We start from the raw sequence: 21,280 nt of genomic DNA on the forward strand, positions 1-21,280 counted from the left end.
CCACTGCTGCAAATCTATATTGTCCTCCTGCTCCTGAGAAGATTCAGGAGCAGGAGCGGGGGGGGGGGCTCCCACCATTCCTCCTCAGCACAGTCCCTGACAGATTCATTCCTGCTGGGACAATCTGCCTCTCCTTTTTCCCACTTAGTGCCCTGTCCCATGACAGCCCTGGATCACTCTGGATCACCCAGGGTTGTCTCCACTCAAACTGGCTGAAGCCCAGATCCTTCCTAATTGTCCCTGTTTGAGTCAGCATATGTCTGAACCTTTTCCATCAATTGGTTCTAGTCCTGCCCTCTGGAACAACAAGTAGATTAATCTGATCCACCTTCTATGTAGCAACCTTCAGGTGGCTGATGATGTTCAAATCATGATGTGATCCACAACAGCAGCAAGAATACTCATCGCAAAGTATTGGAAGACACAAGATCTACCCACCTTGGAAGAATGGCAGATGAAGGTGACTGACTTTATGGGACTGGCGGAAATGACTGGCAGAATCCGAGATCAGGGAAGAGAGACGGCGGAAGAAGATTGGAAGAAATTTAAGGACTATCTTAAGAAATACTGTAAAATTTATGAATGTTAGAATGACGTTGGTTCTAAAAAGTGCGGTTTACAGCTGTAAGGGTTAAGTTAAAGAAAAAGAAGGGTTATAAACTAGATAAAATTAAGAATAAGGATTTGTTGAATTAAATTTTGAAATTGGAATGTAGAAAGGGGAGGTACGGGGAAGTCGGTGAACTAAGGTTTAAGAAAATATGGCTTTTAAGTTATACCTGTTTATTATGTTTGTCTTTGTTTGTGATATATGTTTATAAAAATTTGTGAAACCCTAATAAAAATTTATATATATATATATATATATATAAAATCAAATCATGATGTGATCGCAGTAATGATTACAGCAACCTTCTTCTTGCACAGTGAATTACCAATACCTACAGGAGCTCCTATAAGTATCAACAAAACAATAATCTTGATAGCAGCAGCACACGGTTGCGTTTCTTGGCAATACATGAACACATTAGTATTGGCCATGCAATGGTACTTCCAGTGCCTTCATTGGCTTTTCTGGGTGCCTGGGATGGATTGAACATAGAGCAACATGATAAAACTCTGGCCCTCCATCTACTAGCTGCAGAATGAAGGCTAAGAGCTAAAGGCTGGAAACATCTGAAGGTAACTGGCAAAGAGGCCGGGTGTGTTTTATATTAACATTTGAAAAGTTGACATGCAAAATACAGTTAGGTGGGGTGCAAATAAAACGGACAGTTTCTCAAATGTTTGGCAACATATATAAATGATGCAATTAAAATTCAGACTGCTCCAGCTAGGCATCCATCTATTTGGAATGCAAAATACATTTTGGGTGATACTGATTATTTTTGATGGAGCACTAGATGCTGTTTTTCTTGTATATATCTGCATAGGAATAAGAAAAAAAATAAATGTGTTGATTTATAACATTTCACTGCTCATTTCCTGTTTGGTGAATTTCAGATAATACCCTCCCCCCACTTTTTTTTAAAAAAATCTTTTTAAAAACTTTTTTTTTGTCTGCTTCCTTTTTCTCACACTGGTGAACTTTTTTATTTACTTCTTTTAGGTATATCTGTATTTATGAGTCTTTCTCTCTCTCTCCCTCAATTATCTCAATATAAACATGCATCTTTGTTTGCACTGAAAATTGAATAAAGCTAAATTAATCCAGGAATGCAAAGGAAACGAAGGAAAACTGAGGGGAAAGTGGGCTTGTGGCACACTCTGAACAAAGTCCACAAATGAAAGGACACCAAACAACGGAGGAGACCCAAAGAAATCAGCTGGTGGAAGCTTCCGCGAAAACCTCTATCTTCTGTCTTTATTTTGTGGTAACGTTATCCTTTACAAGTTTGCTTCGGATGGTTCAGTGTGAAAAGCAACACATACATGCTCCAGCCCTGTTCTACAAATCCAGTTTCCTTAGCAACCAGAGCACAGTTCAGGAGCCAGGGCATGCTCAGGTCCACCTGCATCTTCCGGGACTCTTTGTAGCATAGTAAGGATGCTGTCTTGCTGCCTACCGTTAACAAGCTAAGGGATAAAAGGAGAAATATATGTACTTGCCTTGGTGGGGCTGAATGTGTTCTCGTGCCAAGCTTTTTTGGAGGGGAAGTGAACATGGTCTTTCAGGACATACTGTACACTTCCTAGTGATCCCATGAGTAGGGTGGGTGGTTGAGCACCAGCATACAGTGGTACCTCAGGCTACATACACTTCAGGTTACAGACTCCACTAACCCAGAAATAGTACCTCGGGTTAAGAACTTTGCTTCAGGATGAGAACAGAAATCGTGGGGCAGCGGTGTGGCGGCAGCAGGAGGCCCCATTAGCTAAAGTGGTGCCTCAGGTTAAGAACAGTTTCAGGTTAAGAACGGACTTTCAGAACAAATTAAGTTCATAACCCGAGGTACCACTGTACTCTCCAAGTTTCCTTATTTTCCAGGGACAGTCCCAGAATTACAGAAGCTAGGGCTAGAAGCTTTCATCAGAATTCTCTTGAGATCTCTGGCCAGAGGTTGTGGAACTCCAAACACCCATTGGTCCCAGCCAGCATGGCCAATCAGGGATCATAGAACTGTAGAGTTGGAAAGGGACCACGAGGGCCATCTAGTCCAACCCCCTGCAATGCAGGAATCGGGGGGGACGGGGACATTCAGCCGAAAGAGCAGGAGGACTCTCGGATAACTTCCTAAGAATTTGGGTTGGCTTTGATGACGTCTTGATAAACTCAGTGACCTACGGATCTTTGAGAAACCCTGGTCTGTGTTGTAAGTTATCTGGATGCACATAATTCAGCCACTGTGTTGGAGAAAAACAGCCTGGATTTGATCATAGCCCAGGCGGGAATGCCCTGTACTCTACGCTGAGTTACATTACAAACACACACGCACTATGCAGTGTGCGATATGAAAGACATAGCCGGGATTCGTCCGTCAAAAACGGCATCTGGGCAACCTTGAAGAAGCTGTCCCAGTATCTGATTTGATCCTGGGATGTCCCGCTTTCCCCTTTTGCTCCATGTCTTGGCGAACAATTAAAAATGGCGTGTGTAGGTGCGGAAATGGAGGCCTGCTTATCCAGAAAACGAAATACCTTCAGCAAATGAAGGAAATTTTGAAGCTGGCATATGAAGCCCTTCCTATAATTTTGAAGGAAAATATCACCAATCCATTTTAAATTCTCTAATTGCAATGCCTCTTCAGCAAGCCATTTTGAAGGAAGTGCATGGATTGTTTATTTCTTTATTGTAAATGGGGCTTTGCACTGTCTGCTTAGAAGGAAGCCCCACTGTATTCAATGGAGTTTACTTCCGTGTAACTGGGTCAAGACTGGGCAGCCTTACACTGCAATTAAGTCCCACTGAGTTTAATAGGGTTTGCTCTCTGGTATGTTCCTGGTCATTCTCAGTTTCCATCATCATCATCATCATCATCATCATCATCATCATCATCATCATAATATACTGCCTGTTTCCCTGAGAAGGACTCAAGACAACTTCCCATTAAACTTTCATTTCATTCTGGCAAGCTTACATTTTTGTCAAAAGGCAGAAAACTAGCAATGCCCTTTCATGTTTTGTTCCATTATTCACTCCCAACTCTCTCTCCACCCCCAGCATTTGAATAAAGAGGGGCCACCTCTCATTTGCTACAAGAAAAAGAAAATTGCAAGTAAAGCGTTGCTGAACGCATTTCTCTCACTAAGACTGATCCTGCAACCATCAAGCTTATATTAACTCTGGCAGGCAGTTCCTTCTTGGCTTTGGGGGTGTTTTTTTTGTTTCTTTCCTTATTAGAACAGGAGAGCGTGGCTAGCATCCAAAAAGGGTCGAGGCATTAGAAGAATCAGTTGTGCTTAGGAGTATAAGGATTTAGTGGCTGTTTTACATATAAATCATTGTTCTGCATTTAGATGTATGCAATTCACTGGGCTAGGGAGAAGACAAGCTGGGTGGAACTCAGATCATATTTATTTGTTTATTTGTCCCAGCCGTAAACAGCTTCCTTCTAGACTGGTTGATGGGATGTGTGTGAGAGACGGCTGGCTTTTAGAGTAGGTCATCTTAGGTCACTGCATAAGATGGTGTTTTTAAGAGGGTTGTTATTTTTGGTGCACCAACTTCAGACAGAAGGGGCATTCTGTCAGGAGTCCTGAGGTGTCTGTCGCTAGTCTCAAGAGCAGAATGCCTGTCTGGGGCAGATGAGGAGGGGAAACAGGATGCTGAAATGGAGCAGTTGAGACATGAGGACAGAAGCTGGATGAGGCAGGTACCTCCCAGTCCAAGGATTTAACTGCCTCAACTGGTGTCAAGGTGGGTGCTGGGAGCAGTTACTCAAAAGGTGTCAGTGAAGTTATGATATACAGTGGTACCTCAGGTACCACTAAATTTGTTCTGCAGGTCCGTTCTTAACCTGAAACTGTTCTTAACCTGAGGTACCACTTTAGCTAATGGGACCTCCCACTGCCGAAGCACAATTTCTGTTCTCATCCTGAAGCAAAGTTCTTAACCCAAGGTACTATTTCTGGGTTAGAGTCTGTAACCTGAAGCATCTGTAACCTGAGGTACCACTGTATCATGGGTTGAAAAAAAAAGTTTAAAATAACCCTTGTTAAAATGCCTAAAGTCTTCCTTTTTGGAATTCTAGGTGCCAAAATCCCAAAGCAGCAGAAAAGACTATTTATGTATGTGACCATGGCTGCATGGATGTTGCTGGCCCAGAGATGGAGAGAGGATAAAGTTCCTACCAGAGAAGAATGGCAGGTGAAGTTAATGGACTATGCTGAAATGGCTAAAATGACAGGAAGAGTCAGAAATAAGGAAGACAAAACTTTTAACAAGGAATGGGGAAAATTTAGAACTTATCTTCAAGACCATTGTAAACAGTTAAAATCGTTAGTAGGATTGGAATGTCACTTGTAGTTTAAGGTTGAATTCTGGACACAATGGAAGAGGTAAAGGGTTATCATAAAAGATGTGGAAGGAACTGATTAATAATAGGACCCACATAAGGGAGGATGGAAATCTAGGAGATTCCTTGGAATCTTGTTTTAATGATTTTTGTTTGATATATCACTGTAGAATTTTAAGCTGAAAAACCAAATAATATTTTTTAAAGAGGTGTCAGTGAAGTTTATTCAAGTCAACCAAAAAGCCCAGGCCTAGAGAGCCCAGCAACAATTCCCAGTAGATCTTGCCCCAATGAGGCAGTTGTGAGGACTGAAGGTCCCAGCCTTCCCATCGCTCTCTTAAACCCCTGGGTCCTTCCCAAGCAATTTCAGACTCCGACGCCTTGTCTGTCTCTGCTCTGCCCTCTTCATACCTCTATGGGTCCTAGGAGATCAGCGTGGAGTGGAACTGGTGACAACAGGAGGGAGAGGCCCCCTGGCTTCTTCAACAGCCTGCCTCATCTCTGCCTTCCTCCACACGCAGCTCTTACTTCACCCTCTGTTCTCTCCTCTTCCTTCAGCTGCTCCTCAAGCTGTATGAGCTGGAAACCATAAGGAGACCAAGGGAGGTGGGGCAGGTATGTGTTGTGAATTTCACCTGTTGATTGGAACCAGCCAACATTCTGACTGCAAGCTTCTATATATTGTTTTCCTTTCGAAGCTATCAAAAGCCAGTCACCATAAAGACAGATTTTAAGGTGTTGTGGCAAGCACTGCCACCTACTGCTTGTCAATCACACTAGTAAATATTAACACTAAAGCACACGCACACACCTCTCTACCTTTGCAAAAACCTGTTGGGGAATTCCAATGAAAATGGAAGTCGAAATTGCCAGTGTTCACTTTCCAGTCCCACGTCTTGGATGGAAATCAATCCCGTGAATTCAATTGGTATTCACTGTTGTTGCTTTCCGTCTGCAAAAGAGACATAATCAATGACATCTGTGCTCCTTTCCATTGAACAAATGGGGTGAAACGACAGCATTCACATAACTCGTTGCATAAATTATGCAAGCTACATAATTTTGCTGCGGAGGACAATGAGAATAACATCGTTTTTGGTGGAAGGTGAACTGCAATTGAACAGACGCAATGCTGCATGTGACAAACGTACGGAGGAAAAACAATCAATAGCTTCTTACATCCCTTTGTCCCATGTGAAGTTGACAGAAGGAAATGCATGAATGCACATTCATAACCCATAATCACTGCACTTGTCCCAATGTTTCAAAATAGCACAGAACTCTTATCGAACAGACTCTATCTATATAGTGTAGGGGGAAAGCGAGAGGCTGCTTTTTGTTATTGAATGCTTACTGGGAAAGCTTGTACCTAGCAAGCTGATTCTGAAACTAGTCAAGAGTCATTAGCTCACCACTACGCATGCATCATGGATTGTTGTAGTCAAACAAAACATAACGAAAGAATGAGTGCTCAGCAATTCCAATAGAAACCTTTTGCAAACTGCACCTCTGGGTGAGCCTTCAGTTCCATGAGGAGTTTGTATAAGTGCTTGTATAAGTCACCTTGCAATGGTAATCATCATTGCTACATTAATTCATTTTTAAAAAATCCATTTCCTGGGAAATAGACCACCATCCTAAAATTACTCGCCCCTCACCTTCATTCTTCCTTTCTAATTGAGTAAATCATCAGGAGAATTAATTCACAGCTTGGAGGAGATAGATCATTTCTCATCCAGGGCACACAGCTGACATGGTCTGTCAACACGATGGGATTGCCATGCATCAGTTTATGGTGCCCTCATGTCTTTGCAATCAATCTGAATGTCAGATCCTAATTTAGAAAGTGTTTTACAGGGGCAAGGAATTAAATGATGTTCTTTGTCAGTAGTGATATTGTTGGTTGAATCCGGGTTGGGTAGTGGGGGACTCAAAGGAGGTGAAGGAAGGGAAGGAGGATCCATATTTTAGTTAAGGTAGAAATGAGGTTATTGCATAGGTATGATATCTTAAGGTTGGGGGATAGAAGACTGTGGATGTCTGCACAAGAGACAAAGCAATGGACCTAGGCTGCAATACTAGACCCATTTACCTGGAAGTAAGTCCTATTGAACTCAATGGGATGAGACTTCTGGGTAGAAATTTATTGAGATTCTGTGTTAATTTCCAACATCTTTGTAACAACTAGGGCTGTGCACCAGATTCAGCTGAACTGGCACTATTCCTGGAGATCAAGGATTTGTCTAAGTCAAATGGAGATAGCCCTGGGTCGGGCAAGCTAAGCCTACTGCATTTGGGGGTTTTCCTGTTTATTCCATACCCTCCAATATTCTGCTGATGCTGATGAAAATTGGGACACATGTTTTTTGGCGCTGTGCTCTCATGTGAGCCAGCTGAATTGCACAAGTGTGTGGTACTATTACAAACAACAGCACTGGCTGCAAGCAACAGCTCATCCTTCATGAGCTCAGCAGCGTTGGCATTGGAGAGAGTAAACAGGACATCTGGGGATCAAATTAGAAGCTGGGATGGCTTCTGTAATTCCAGGATGTCCTGGGAAAACTGGGACAGTTGAAGGGTATGTTATTCTACTGAGTGGGGCCCTGATAATTTTGCCCTCAATACATGACTTGATGGTACCACTGTTCACACATATTATTCAATGAATTTTACTGTATCCCTAGACAACTGGTGGCCCACTGTCCTAAAGAATATAAATGCCGAGTTAGTTTTATGAGGCTGATTTATCCCACACTGATAACATTTGATTTTGAACTGTAAAGATTGGCTCCTTTGCAAGACATCGTTCACGTTTCTGCAAATTCACGCCCCTCTCCCCAATGCCCTAGAAGTTGCACTGATGGTGAGCTTTATTCTGGTACCACATCGGCTTCACAGGGGAAGGACTATTAAAATGAACCCACTCCAGTCTGTCATTATGACCCTTTTGTTTATTAAGAGAGAAAAATGAGAACTTCCTGGAAACGAAGGTTGCTCCAAGCTGGCACCTGTGTTTGTGGTAATTTAGAGACAGCAACAAAAATAACTGAGAAAGGTCAAGAAGATGTAATGACGCAGGATGACGCAGGGCTACATTCTAAACCGTAGCTGTTTCACAAATGCATCCTGTTTTCAAACTAGGGTAATGCTTCTCCCACACTTATGTGCAGGAGGGGGGAGTTTGACACACCCCAACTCCTCCATGGAAGAGAAATCCGTTGGCTTGTTCCAGGGGTGGAATTGAGGGTGAATATGGAAAACTTGAAAAACTCAGAGAAGCTGTGATCTATGCCACGCAGGGCCACCCAAGATGGACAGATCATAGCTGAGAGTTTAGACTAAACGTGTATTAGAATTCCTGCTCCATGATTGCTGTCATGGGATTGTTGTCTTTCACATGACAGTATATGTTTTGACTCCACAGAGTGGGAAGTGATGGAGATAGGATGTTTGTGTTACTGTGTTCCGTGAAGTGGGACTATTGTCCTTTGTTCTTTTTCTCTTTGCTGTCTGATGCTAGAGAGAGAGGGAGCCATGTTGTCGTGCTCTGTGTGTGTTTATATGTAAATAAAGTAGGTTAGCCAAAATGCTGAGTTGCTGAGGTCTGTCATGCATGATGCGCAAACTCTGCGGATCCCTAAGTGTGCCAATGTCTGTTGGCATCGGTCGCTGTGATGTTCGGGCTGAAGAAGGCTTTTGAAGCTCCCGAACAATTGACCAGGAGGGAGAGAACATGGCAGTCAGCCATGTATCTCTACCAGGGTCCTACTCGAGTGTAGGCTGAGCTCCTGACAACGTGATCCACCTGGAGAAGGAACTGGCAAACCACTCCAGTATTTTGCCAAGAGAACTCCATGGACATAAAAAAGGAGAAGCTTTGAGAAGAAAGTGAGAGTTTCCAAGGCGTGCTATGGTTCATGGGGTCACGGAGAGCTGAAATTGACTAAGACGACTAAACAACAACAATGGAAAGAGAGATCCACTCCCTGACTGATTGTCAATGCCAGCTCCTCCATTAGGCAGACTGAGGCAGTTGCCTCAGGCTGCAGAAGCCCCCATGATGGCAGCCCCATGGGTGCCATGCCTGCCACACCACCTCTGCCGCAGGCACAGAAGCAGTCCTGGCATCAGCATCCTTGTCAACAGAAATCACCTCAGAAACAGTGCAAGATCTCACCTGAAGTTTGTGCCAATGCCAGCATCACTTCTCTGATAGCAACAGAGTTGGTAGGGCAGGTGGAGAAGTGGCGCCGGTGGCAGCAGGTATAGTGGCACAGGTGACACAGGTGGCAGGGCAAGACGGCACTTCCCGTTTCGGCACCCTGCTGTTTTTAAGTAAGAAGGCGGGCAGGTGGGGGCCTGGCTGAAGTTGGTCGGGTACTGTGCCACTCATGCTAACTGACCAATCTCTGTTGCCAAATCCATTTAGCCATCAGCATATCCTGAAATTCTAAAGACACAGAAAGAAACACAACCTCCTACATAGTCCCACCAGCCCGCCCGCTCGCTCTGCTGCCATTCAGTGATCTATGTTCCCTTTTGTATATTTTGATCTCTGGAAGTAGAATATTTTCAAGGGCGGGGGAGAGAATTGTGCTTAGATGGCCAAAATAAATCTCATTGTGTTTACAACAGAGGATTGACCAAGAAGAGTTTATTAAATCTACAAAGGGTTTGATGTATATCAAGCTGTTACATAAAGTCAATACTTTGGAGAGAACCAGGCAATAAATACCCTACGCAGAGCCATATTTCTATCACAGAAAAGGCAATCATATAAAGATTAGAGCACCCATTTCAATATGGAATGGTGGTCAGCTGTTAGAAGAGGCTGGTTCTTATATTTCCCCCTGAGTGATGGTGAGAGTTGTGAGATAAGAGAAAGCAACATTTCGTTCTTGCCTAGTAACACCACCAAATTGAAAGCAGGTTATAGAGATTAACACCAATACTGGCTTCTTAAAAACGAACAGCAATGGTATGGGTTATAGCCAACAACTAACACGGTGTACATGATTTTAGCCTTTTCAATATATTATATTGCACATTGTTACAATATATTAAAAACATGTGAAACTAGCTTGTTTGTTACTCATCTACCTTGCAAGAATCGGAGCCCTGTTTGCAGCCTGCTACAAAAGCACACTTGTTCTCTTAGAAGTGATTTTCCATGCTGGACGCAGGGGAGAAATTTGGCTCTTTTCACATCTCTCCATCCCCCAGTGTACCAGAGGAAGGGCAAATGGCTGTTGCTGGACATCTGCACTGTTCTCTCGTAAAAGGCTCTCAGTTCCTCTTCCTCCCATTGCCCCATCTGCTTTGACTGTCTCTTCAGTCTTCCTCTCAGTGGTCTCCCCACCTCCCATGAACTCAGGCCATGGGGTGCCTATGATTTGAGGGCTACCATAAATGTGGTTTGATTTGGTCAAATCTGTTTAAAAGCAGGGCTGTGCTGCTGTTGTTTCTGAAGACACAATGAAAGCAGTTCACAGTCAGTCCTGACACAATTCTTTTCACAGGTACTTAAAGTTATCAGCGCTCTCAGAAACCTCATTCCACTTGAATGAAATTCTTTGCCTGTGGTTATTTACGCCCAAGCTCACACACTGAGCTTCCATTGTGACAATGCATTGTGTGTGGTTTTCATTGTTAACCTCTCTATATTTGATGGAAGGAAAGAAAGAGAAAGGAGGAAAGAAGGAACAGCTTCCCCATTCACTCATCCTCTGCTGTGTTTGGAGAGCAGCTCCCGATGTTCTCCAGCATGGCTTTTAAAAACAATAACCCACTTTGTGTAGCAAAGCTGCCAATTACTCTTGGAGATTTGCTTAGCAGATACTGCAATCACCACATGCGTACCTGAAATCTGGCCTGCTGAGTTGCCATTTTTACAGTTACCTGCTTATTGATATCAATCAGCCTTCGCTGTGCAAAATATTAACACAGGAAGCGGAGGGAATACAAAGGCTGACCTGCCGTGTGAGGCAAAGGAGAAGAAGCTTGCGAGAATGGTGAGGGACACAGTTGAGGATTTGCCATAAACACAGCCTATGTAATCACAGGTTTGTAGAGGAAATGGATAGAGAGTTCCTGTTTCTCCTTCTCTCATAATGCTGGGACTCAAGGTCACCCAGCAACTACCAAGCGATGTAATAGTACCACTCTATTCTGCCTTGGTTGGGCTCCCACCTGGAGTCCTGGGTCCAGTTCTGGGCACCATAGATTAAGAAGGGTGTTGGCAAGATGGAATGTGTGCAAAAAAGGGGCGACCAATATGATCAAGGGTCTGGAAACCAAGCTCTGTGAGGAAAGGTTTAGGAGTTGGGCATGTTTAGCCTGGAAAAGAAAAGGCTGATACGACAGCCATCTTTGAATATCTGAAGAGCTGTCGCATGGAAGATGGAGCAAGCTCATTTTCTCTTTGCTCCAGAGCGTAGGACAGGAACCAACGGATTCAAATTACATGAAGTAATATTCCAACTAAACATTATGGAGAACCTTCTGACAGAGCTGTTTGACAGTGGAAAGAACAACCTGGGAAGGTGGTGGACTCTCCTTCGTTGGAGGTTTTTAAACAAAGGTTGGATTCTTTAGCTGTGATTCCTGCATTGCAGATGGTTGGACTGTCAGGAGTGCATGCAGGAGCCAGGCCCTGTGACCAGTAGGGCTTCACAGGACTGGGGCCTTCCTAAGTTTGTTCTGGAGAGGCAAGGTGCGACCGCACAGGTGAGGCCGCTTGGTAACTCACTGCCTCTGGTGGCAAAAGCCGGGAAGGGATATAAGATCAGCATTTCCCTTCGGCTCTTTGCCACAGCAACACGTTTCCTGCCTTGCTGCATTTGGCTTCTTGCTTCCTGACCCTCGGACCTTGGCTTCTGGACTCCTTCTCGAACCTCGGACCCTTGACTTCATGACTCCCTGCTTCCTGACCCTCAGACCCCTGGCTTCTGGACTCTCATTCCTGCTCCCACCCTGCCATCTTGCCCCCGGTTACGACTTCCTCAGCTGGGGCTTTGATTGCCCGTAGACCGGACCGTGACATGGACTAGATGACCATTGGGATCCCTTCGAACTCTACAATGTTATGATTCTATAACAGCCAGTAGTGTAGTGGAGGTGGCTCCATTAGTGAAAGCGAGCGACTGCCCCACCAAGCTCCTTCTCCCATCAGCCACCTATCTGACTTCTTTCTTACATCCTGCCCCGGATTGGTACTGGCTCTTGGCTTTGGCTTCCTCCTCCTGAGTCTCAGTGTTGCTCCTGTAGAATTGATTTGCTCTGCCTGTCATTGGCTCCACCCACTGCTGGATTACTGCAATACATTATATGTGGGGCTGCCTCTGAAGACTGTTCAGAAACCTCAGGTGGTGCAAAATTCAATGGCCAGATTGCTCACCAGAACAAGGCGGTTGGAGCATTTAACACAGATCCTGTTCTGGCTGCCAATTAGTCGCCGGGCCCAATTCAAAGTGCTGGTTTTGACCTATAAAGCCTTACATGGCTCAGGACCTCACTTCCTTAAGGACTGATCTGGGTCACTGCAAGATTTAACTGGGATGGAGTGAGGCATCCCCATATCATATTGAGAATACCCACAGTAATCTGGGGCTGTCAAAATGTTGGTGGTCTGGCAGCAAGGAAATGCACTCCTCTCCAATTGCATTTTTAATTGAAAATTGAAGTTCTAATTAAACACAGGGCAAGGCCCACCGAATCAGTTTGAGACAGGCTGGACTGACACTGCTCCAAAGCACCAAACTGGGGCACAAATCGGATCAGGGTGGGGAGACAGATGCATAAAGGTAAAGGTAAAGGACCCCTGGACAGTTAAGTCCAGTCAAAGGCAACTATGAGGTTGTGGCGCTCATCTTGCTTTCAGGCCGAGGGAGCCAGCGTTTGTCCACAGACAGCTTTCCAGGTCATGTGGCCAGCATGACTAAACCACTTCTGGCGCAACGGAACACCATGACAGAAACCAGAGCGCATGGAAATGCCGTTTATCTTCCCATCACAGCGGTACCTATTTATCTACTTGCACTGGTATGCTTTCAAACTGCTAGGTTGGCAGGAGCTGGGACAGAGCAACGGGAGCTCACCCCGTTGTGCAGATTCAAACCGCCAACCTTCCAATCGACAAGCCCAGTAGGCTCATCGGTTTAGACCGCAGCACCACCCGTGTCCCTTGATGCATAGTCCTGGTGAGTACATTCATCTTGGTTGCTGTGTTTGGTTAGCCCAAAGAGGAAATACAGTGGTACCTTAGGCTAAGAACTTAATTCATTCTAGAGATCCGTTCTTAACCTGAAACTGTTCTTAACCTGAGGTACCACTTTAGCTAATGGGGCCTCCCGCTGCTGCCGTGATGCCACCACACAATTTCTGTTCTCATCCTGAAGCAAAGTTCTTAACCCGAGGTACTATTTCTGGGTTAGCGGAGTCTGTAACCTGAAAAGTCTGTAATTTGAAGCCTCTGTAACCCGAGGTACCACTATAATTAATTATTGTGTCGATTTTACTCCTATTCCTCTGTTCTTTGAGCATGCAGCATTTTCTGTGGGTCATCAGTGGAGTTGATAGGAACATCAGAAAATGTGGTGCATGTCTAAATCAGAATCTTACATGTCTGTCTGTCTCTATCTATCTATCTATCTATCTATCTATCTATCTATCTATCTATCTATATATTGTCTGTCTATCTCATCCTTTCTGCAGTCCACCTGGCAGCTGACAAGTCCCTTGGGTTTGTCAAAATTTGCACACAGAACAAGAGCTATAAGATGACGAACAGAGAGGAGGGAGAAGCATAAAGATTTTGCTGAGTGATTATTCTAATGGAACACTGAATCAGGAATAGCACACTCAGTAAGGGAACACTGTATTTTATTTGTCTCCTGGGCGATGCTCTTGCAATACAAACTTTAATTAGATCAATAAGATCTCTGGGGAAATTTGAAAGAGGGGGGGAAATCTTTATTTTGTGATGAGATTTCTGCAAGGTGAAACTTTTTCTTTTTCATGAAATGTGTATGGTCATGAGAGTGGAGGGGGAAACCATCCCTGGATTAAAGTACAGGCAGCTCTCTTCTGAATTGACCAGTGGCGTAGCGTGGGTTGTCAGCACCCGGGGCAAGGCAAGTAATTTGCGCCCCCTAACCTGTGGATTTGCGCCCCCTAACCCCCAGATGTTGTGCCCGGTGCGGCCGGGCCCCCCTGCACCCCCCACGCTACGCCACTGGAATTGACCTCGCTACAACTTTGTAAGGCTGGTTAAATCAAGTTGGGTTCTATCCAGATTGCTACTCAGAGGAGACCCATTGACATTAACGAACCTGAGTCAATCCTTTCCATTACCTTCAATAGGTATACTCTGAGTAGGACTAGCATTGCCTATAACCTTATGTTACTAGTGTGCACCTGCTTGTGTACTGTATGTGTTCACTTATAAGTCTACCCTGCTCTATTTCCAGATAAATCCAATCAGAAAATAATGAGTGAAATGCATATTTTAATGAATTTTCTCCTAAGATGTGCATTGATAAATTCTTATAGAAATGCATTTTTTTTATAAAAAAAAACCACCAGTTTTTGAAGCTAAGAACTTTGTCACAACATCTGTATGCTCTTGTTATTCTGGGGTGGGCAGATCCTATTCAAATATGCACATATTTAATTTCTCAAGAATTGCTACTGGTATACCACCTTACAACATTTGGGGCTTTTAAGTTTGGAGAGAAGTTGGGTATGGGGAGCATGGCAAAGGTATATAAAATGATGTCTTGTATGAAAAAAAGTGGATAGGGAGATTTTTTTCCCCCTCTCCCTCTGTCATATTACTAGAACTTGTGGACACGCAGTGAAACGGGATGTTAGAAAGTTTGGGATAGTCCTTCTTCATAGAGCTGAACTATGGAATTTGCTTCTCAGCCTTTTGGCTAAGAGCAAGTGTAGTATCTGTATTTATCAGTTTAATATCTGATATGTCCTCTATCCCATAGAAGGAAGAAGCCACCACCAAAGAAGATAAAGAAGACTGGTAAAATAAATTAGTGAACTATGCAAGACGTATTAGACAACTTGAAACTCAAAAGGACATTGGTTTTTTTCTTTTCTTTTAAACAAGAGAAATGTTTAAAGCATAACCTTGCAAGCTTTGTGTATAGGTATTTACATTAGTTGAACTTTCAAAAGTCACTTGTAATAAGAAGAATAAGGTTTAAAAATTGGATTGTTAAGAATAAGATTTTAAGGGCATGCATGAACAAGAGTAAAATAATGGAACCAGACAGGTGAGTGTTCCATCCTCACCTGAATGAGCATGGCAGGGGGAAAGAATTGGGCTTAAAGTCAAGTCTCACACCTTCAAGGGTAGAATCACCCAATCAACAAGTAGCTTGCTAGACTTTGGGAATATTTCCTTACATGGTTTTCATCCCCCCCCCCAATGTGGTTGCATAAGTTATTGTTTAATAAATTAGCCCTATATTAAGGTTACCAGACATCCCTGTTTCCAGGGACAGTCCTCAGAATTACAAATCAGTCCCCATACAAAACCCATTGAAGTTGAAAAGTGTCCCTGGATTCATTGAAAAAAAATCTGGTAACCTTACCCTAGATTACCCCATACTTTGTGTCTTGCCTCATTATTTTGGTCTCCTAATACAAAGTTTCTCCCTGTTTATAACTACCAGGAGGTGGTATGCAATCTACAGTATCAAAATGCAAGTGCTTCGACAGAAATACTGATTATTTATTGTCCATTGACTTTGGAAATTGACCCACTCATCAGCCAAAGAGATATTTCCACCAGGAACTGTGTGATACAGGAAAGTGGGTGTCGTGCATTCAGTTATTAGCATGCTAAAATAAAGCAGGTCCAGACTTCATGAAGGTTGCCTTCATCTCTTTGACCTCTGTGTATGTGTATGGGCTTAGGCAATTTTCCCATTAATGTCGCCTGCCAAATTGGCTGGTGCCAATCTGCAAGCATATGTGGACTCAATTTCTTCCCGTGCCAAGCAATGGCAAGTCTAACTGGCGACAGAAGGAAGATTAAGAGTTCTTTATACAGCAGAGTTTTTGCATCCCCTTCAAACAGAGACTGTAAGGGGAATAGTAAGCCAGTGTGGTATAGTGGTTAGAGCAGGGTTTCCCAAACTTGGGTCTCCAGCTGTTTCTGGACTACAACTCCCATCATCCCTAGCTAGCAGGACCAGTGGTCAGGGATGATGGGAATTGTAGTTTGGCTTCTTAAGGCTCCTGCAGATCATAAAATCATAGAATCATAGAGTTGGAAGGGACCATTATGGTCATCTAGTCCATCCCCTTTTGCCCAACATGGGGCTTGAACCCATGGCCCTGAGATTAAGAGCCCAACTGAGCTACCCCAGCTTCCCTGTTTATCCAGCATTCTTCCTGATTTGCTTTCACAAGCTTATATAGAGGTTGACTATGTCTAGTTTATATTGAGCTTTCATTCTGATTTGTTTTTGGGGTGACTATATGTGTAGGATTCTCAGCCTCAGTCAGAGGGAACTGGCCATTCTCCAGGCACTTGGCTTGAGATCCTGTTGACCTCCCCGTCTGCATCTCCCGGCAGGATACAGGCGAGGTCACTATCGGCGATCCCACTCAGCGTGAGAGGGACACACCTCTCCTCCCTCCTCCCTGCTTCCCTCAGGGAGGGGAAAGAGACAGACAGAAATCTATTTACATGTCTTTATTTCTGTCATTTCAGCAGTACAGAGAAACACGTCTGCACTCTCCAGACTCCAACAGTAGAGAGACAAACTCCACCCCTGTACTTCCAGTACAGGTCAGATGACACTCTGAGCTAACATCCGGTGCTCAGAACAGTGAATAGACTGCCCCTTCGTTCCCATGGTACAGTCCCAAACATCAACATCCTGTTTTGCTTTGCAGACACCTGCAGCTCGCTCTTGCATTGCTGCTTTTTCCTGACAATATGTCAGTGAACATTCATCCTGATTTGCTTTGGGGGTATTTTTACTTCTTGCCATTCATTCATCCATCCATCCCACACTTTTCAATAGACTTATCTGCCACTTCCCAAAATGATTTGGAAACTTGCAGACTTAACATACAGAATAAGAGAACAAGAAGAACATATGTTTAGAGAAGGCTGGAAAATGTTTATTGAATATATGGGGGGGGGGATTGTGTACATTTGAAAATGTTGGCAGCATTAAGATAAATTCCACAGTGAAAATACATTTTGATGGATGTAATAATGGAAGACTGAATGGTTTAGCTGCAGGAATTTATGGTATGCAAAATGAACCATGGAAAGAGAAGGGGGGGGAGTTGTTGATATTTTAAGGTTATTTAAGTGAATATTTAAAAACAGAAAAACTTAATAAAAAATTTAAAAAACAAACAAACAAAATGATTTGGCTGCTTCTTCTTTTAGTTAATCTGTTGCAGTATGGCAACTTTGATCAATTTTAATTGTGCAAACCTGAAGTGTGCAATCGAATCCCTCAAGCAAACAGGGGTAGTCTGGAGGTCCTCTCCTTGCTTCTTCAATACATATGACTTCTGAACTGATCCTGCACAGACTCACAAGGCTTAATCGCTCTGGCGGGGTGACTCATTCTCAGTTGCTTTAAATAGCAGCCCTGCCCTTTCCACAGAAATATGCCAATAGCAAGTTATCTACCTAACTCAGGTTGGGAGTGAGGGAGGAAACTCTTTTTCTTTTAAATCCATTTAGCAACATGAGGAGAAATAGGATTATGGTATTTTTAGCAACACAAGAAGTATGTATAAAATTGTTCAGAGCCTGTGTGTCATTTCAGGACAGGGTTTTAGGGCAGGAGATTCTGAAATGTGTGTCAGGGATTGCTGACCACTGCCCCATGTGGTGTGATGTATAACTGCAGCCTTTCAGGGAAGAACTTTATGGACCTGGCCTGACTCTGCCTGCTGAGGCTGACCATTGGCTCCTCCTAAGCATCAAAGACTATAAAGGACTATCTGCTGCAGCTGAGCCTTCCTTCAGCAACAACACCTACCTGAGTTCTAGTGTGTCTGCTCTAGTTTCTCAGTCCTGCCTTGTTCTTTGGCTCTGCTCCCTAGTTTGCCTTCTGATCCCAATTGTTCTATGGTCCTGGCCAGTTCTGTGACCTGCCTCATGGTGTCCTGCTCTCGATGGGCTCCTGAGTGAACAGGGGACTTCCCGACAGCAACATCAGTGTGGGTAGCAACCAAAGCAGTATCCAGGACTTGTCCAAGGTCAGAGTCCAAGTGAGCAGAGATCATAACCAGAGTCAGGTGATGTTGCAGGACTGTGCCGGCCAGTAATCACTAAGTTCAAAGTCAGTGTTAACTCTTTATTAGCAAAAACACAATCTCCACAGACTTGGTTGGGTGTCATGCCTAAGGAGAAGAGCAGCTCATTCCTGATGGTCTTCCTCCATGAAAATCACTTGCCGAAACCAGTAGTCCTCAACTCCCCACAGTCATCCCCTCCTCACCAGGGCATTTTCGGATCTTGGACTGTTGCAATGCACTCTATGTGGGGCTACCTTTGAAGGTGACCCGGAAACTACAACTAATCCAGAATGTGGCAGCTAGACTGGTGACTGGGAGGAGCCGCCAAGACCATATAACACCGGTCTTGAAAGACCTGCACTGGCTCCCAATACGTTTCTGAGTACAATTCAAAGTGTTGGTGTTGACCTTTAAAGCCCTAAATGGCCTCAGTCCAGTATACCTGAAGGAGCATCTCCACCCCATAGTTCTGCCCGGACATTGAGGTCCAGTGCCGAGGGCTTTCTGGCGGTTCCCTCGCTGCAAGAAGCCAAGTTACAGGAAACCAGGCAGAGGGGCTTCTCGGTAGTGACACCCGCCCTGTGGAACACCCTCCCACCAGATGTCAAGGAGAAAAACAATTACCAGACTTTTAGAAGACATCTGAAGGCAGCCCTGTTTAGGGAAGCTTTTAATGTTTCATAGGTTATTGTATTTTAACATTCTGTTGGAAGCCACCCAGAGTGGCTGAGGAGGCCCAGCCAGATGGGCAGGGTATAAATACATTATTAATAATAATAATAATAATAATAATAATAATAATAATAATAATATCAGAGACTGTGCCTGCATGCAGCCGGCCTCTCCTCTGCTCTTTTCATGCCTCTTCTGGTTCTGGGAGACAAGGAGGGGAAGACACCCATGACTCTTCACTTCAACTCCTGACACCTCTTCCCAGTCTTCTCCCTCTTCTCCCTCTGAATACTCATCGTCGCCCCACCACCACTCTACAACTGGTTCATCTGCATCCATTCCTCTGCATCCAACCAGTCCAAGACAGGTGAGAGGCAAAGTCAGAGCAGTCTGTGTTCAGGTTTGGGATCAATAGGGAATTCAGTGGGAGGCACAGAAGGGCTTAGTGAGAGGGCAGAGTCTGGGACAGAAAGAAGTCCAGAATCCTGGATAGCTCATTTGGTTAGAGCACAGTGCTGATAATGCCGAGGTTGCAGGTTCGATTGCCATATGGGACAGTTGCATATTCCTGCATTACAGGGAATTGAACTAGATGACTATTGGAGTCCCTTCTATGACCAGAGACGGAAGCAGTAGAGAACGGAAGCCAAGAGGCAGAGATGGGTCAGACTTGTGAAGAGGCACGGATTTCTCACCTTCCTGCTGCGATGAGCTCTCCTCCCCGCTGGCCTCTCAGACCTGGCCAGGAGAGGCATAAAGTGGGAGAAGCAAAGACAGGCCTGAAGGCGCAGTCAGAGATTGCTTGGAAAGGACCCTGGAGAGGAGGCTGGGGGGAGGTGGGGACCTTTAGTCTTGACAACTGCCTCATATGGGCAAGACTTGAGTTGCTGTACTCATTGGGCATGATCCTGTTTTGCTGATAAAGAGTTAAGTCCAACTTGTTTGGTGTGATTTACTGCTGTCAAAAACTAAGCCACACTTAGACCACATGTTGTTTAGTCGTGTCCGACTCTTCATGACCCCATGGACCAGAGCACACCAGGCACTTCTGTCTTCCACTGCCTCCCGCAGTTTGGTCAAACTCATGCTGGTAGCTTTGAGAACACTGTCCAACCATTTCGTCCTCTGTCATCCCCTTCTCCTAGTGCCCTCCATCTTTCCCTGCATCAGGGTCTTTTCCAGGGAGTCTTCTCTTCTCATGAGGTGGCCAAAGTATTGGAGCCTCAGCTTCAGGATCTGCCCTTCCAGTGAGCACTCAGGGCTGATTTCCTTCAGAATGGATAGGTTTGATCTTCTTTTAGTCCATGAGACTCTCAAGAGTCTCCTCCAGCATCATAATTCAAAAGCATCAATTCTTCGGCGATCAGCCTTCTTTATGGTCCAGCTCTCACTTCCATACATCACTACTCGGAAAACCATGGCTTTAACTATACGGACCTTTGTTGGCAAGGTGATGTCTCTGCTTTTTGAGATCCTGTCTAGGTTTGTCATAGCTTTTCTCCCAAGAAGCAGGCGTCTTTTAATTTCGTGACTGCTGTCACCATCTGCAGTTATCATGGAGCCCAAGAAAGTAAAATCTCTCACTGCCTCCATTTCTTCCCCTTCTATTTGCCAGGAGGTGATGGGCCCAGTGGCCATGATCTTCGTTTTTTTTTTATGTTGAGCTTCAGACCATATTTTGCGCTCTCCTCTTTCACCCTCATTAAAAGGTTCTTTATAGGTTTAGACCACATACAGCCCTTCAAAGAGATACAGAGATGAGAAGGATGGAGGAATGGAATTGAGGGGTCAACAGGGGGGGAATATGGAGTCGAAGGGGGAAACTAAAACACAATTTTGGGATTAGACAGCCTGTGAACGCTGCTGGGGGAGTAGGTTGAAAAGCAAAGAGGATGGCTCATTCTGTGTATTGCTTTCCATTAAACAGCCAAATCTAGCACGTTGTGCATTATGTATCTTGGTTCCTCACGCCCCCACCACCGCCTGCTGCAGCCCAGTCCTTTTTTCCCAACAAGTCACTGCACTTCTCTTCTCATTTGTGTTCATTATTTTGATGCTTCACTTGGAATAAGAAAGGGAAGGAGGGAAAGAGCTTTTGCATTTTATTACACAACATGATGAGTAAAAGAAAAAGAGGGCCCAAGGGGATAATATGCATCTCGGCACTGTTGTGAAACCTTACATTTCTTCGCAGCAAAGCTGCCAAAACACCTTCCTTATACTGAGACAGCAGGCAGCAGCTTAGAATACCGAGTTACACCGTGGCCCATCCTAATGTCGCTTGCAGTGTACAGGGGCTGAGAAGAATAATGGAGCCAGCTCTCAAATGTAGGCAGGTGAGGCATTTAGAAGACAACTCCGCT

General features: G+C 44.4%; 1 long non-coding RNA gene across 1 annotated transcript in view; it reads right to left on the reverse strand.

Annotated features, from left to right (window-relative positions):
- The window catches only part of LOC310695396, a 52,773-nt gene extending 35,281 nt beyond the window's left edge, over positions 1-17,492 (reverse strand). Inside the window, exon 1 of the long non-coding RNA XR_014520053.1 lies at positions 17,431-17,492. This is a non-coding gene — a long non-coding RNA (uncharacterized lncRNA). The remainder of the gene's footprint in view (positions 1-17,430) is intronic.
- Positions 17,493-21,280: the final 3,788 nt, after the last annotated feature.

Source organism: Podarcis liolepis (assembly GCF_965112155.1).
Source record: "Podarcis liolepis genome assembly, chromosome: 16".
Taxonomy (NCBI): domain Eukaryota; kingdom Metazoa; phylum Chordata; class Lepidosauria; order Squamata; family Lacertidae; genus Podarcis; species Podarcis liolepis.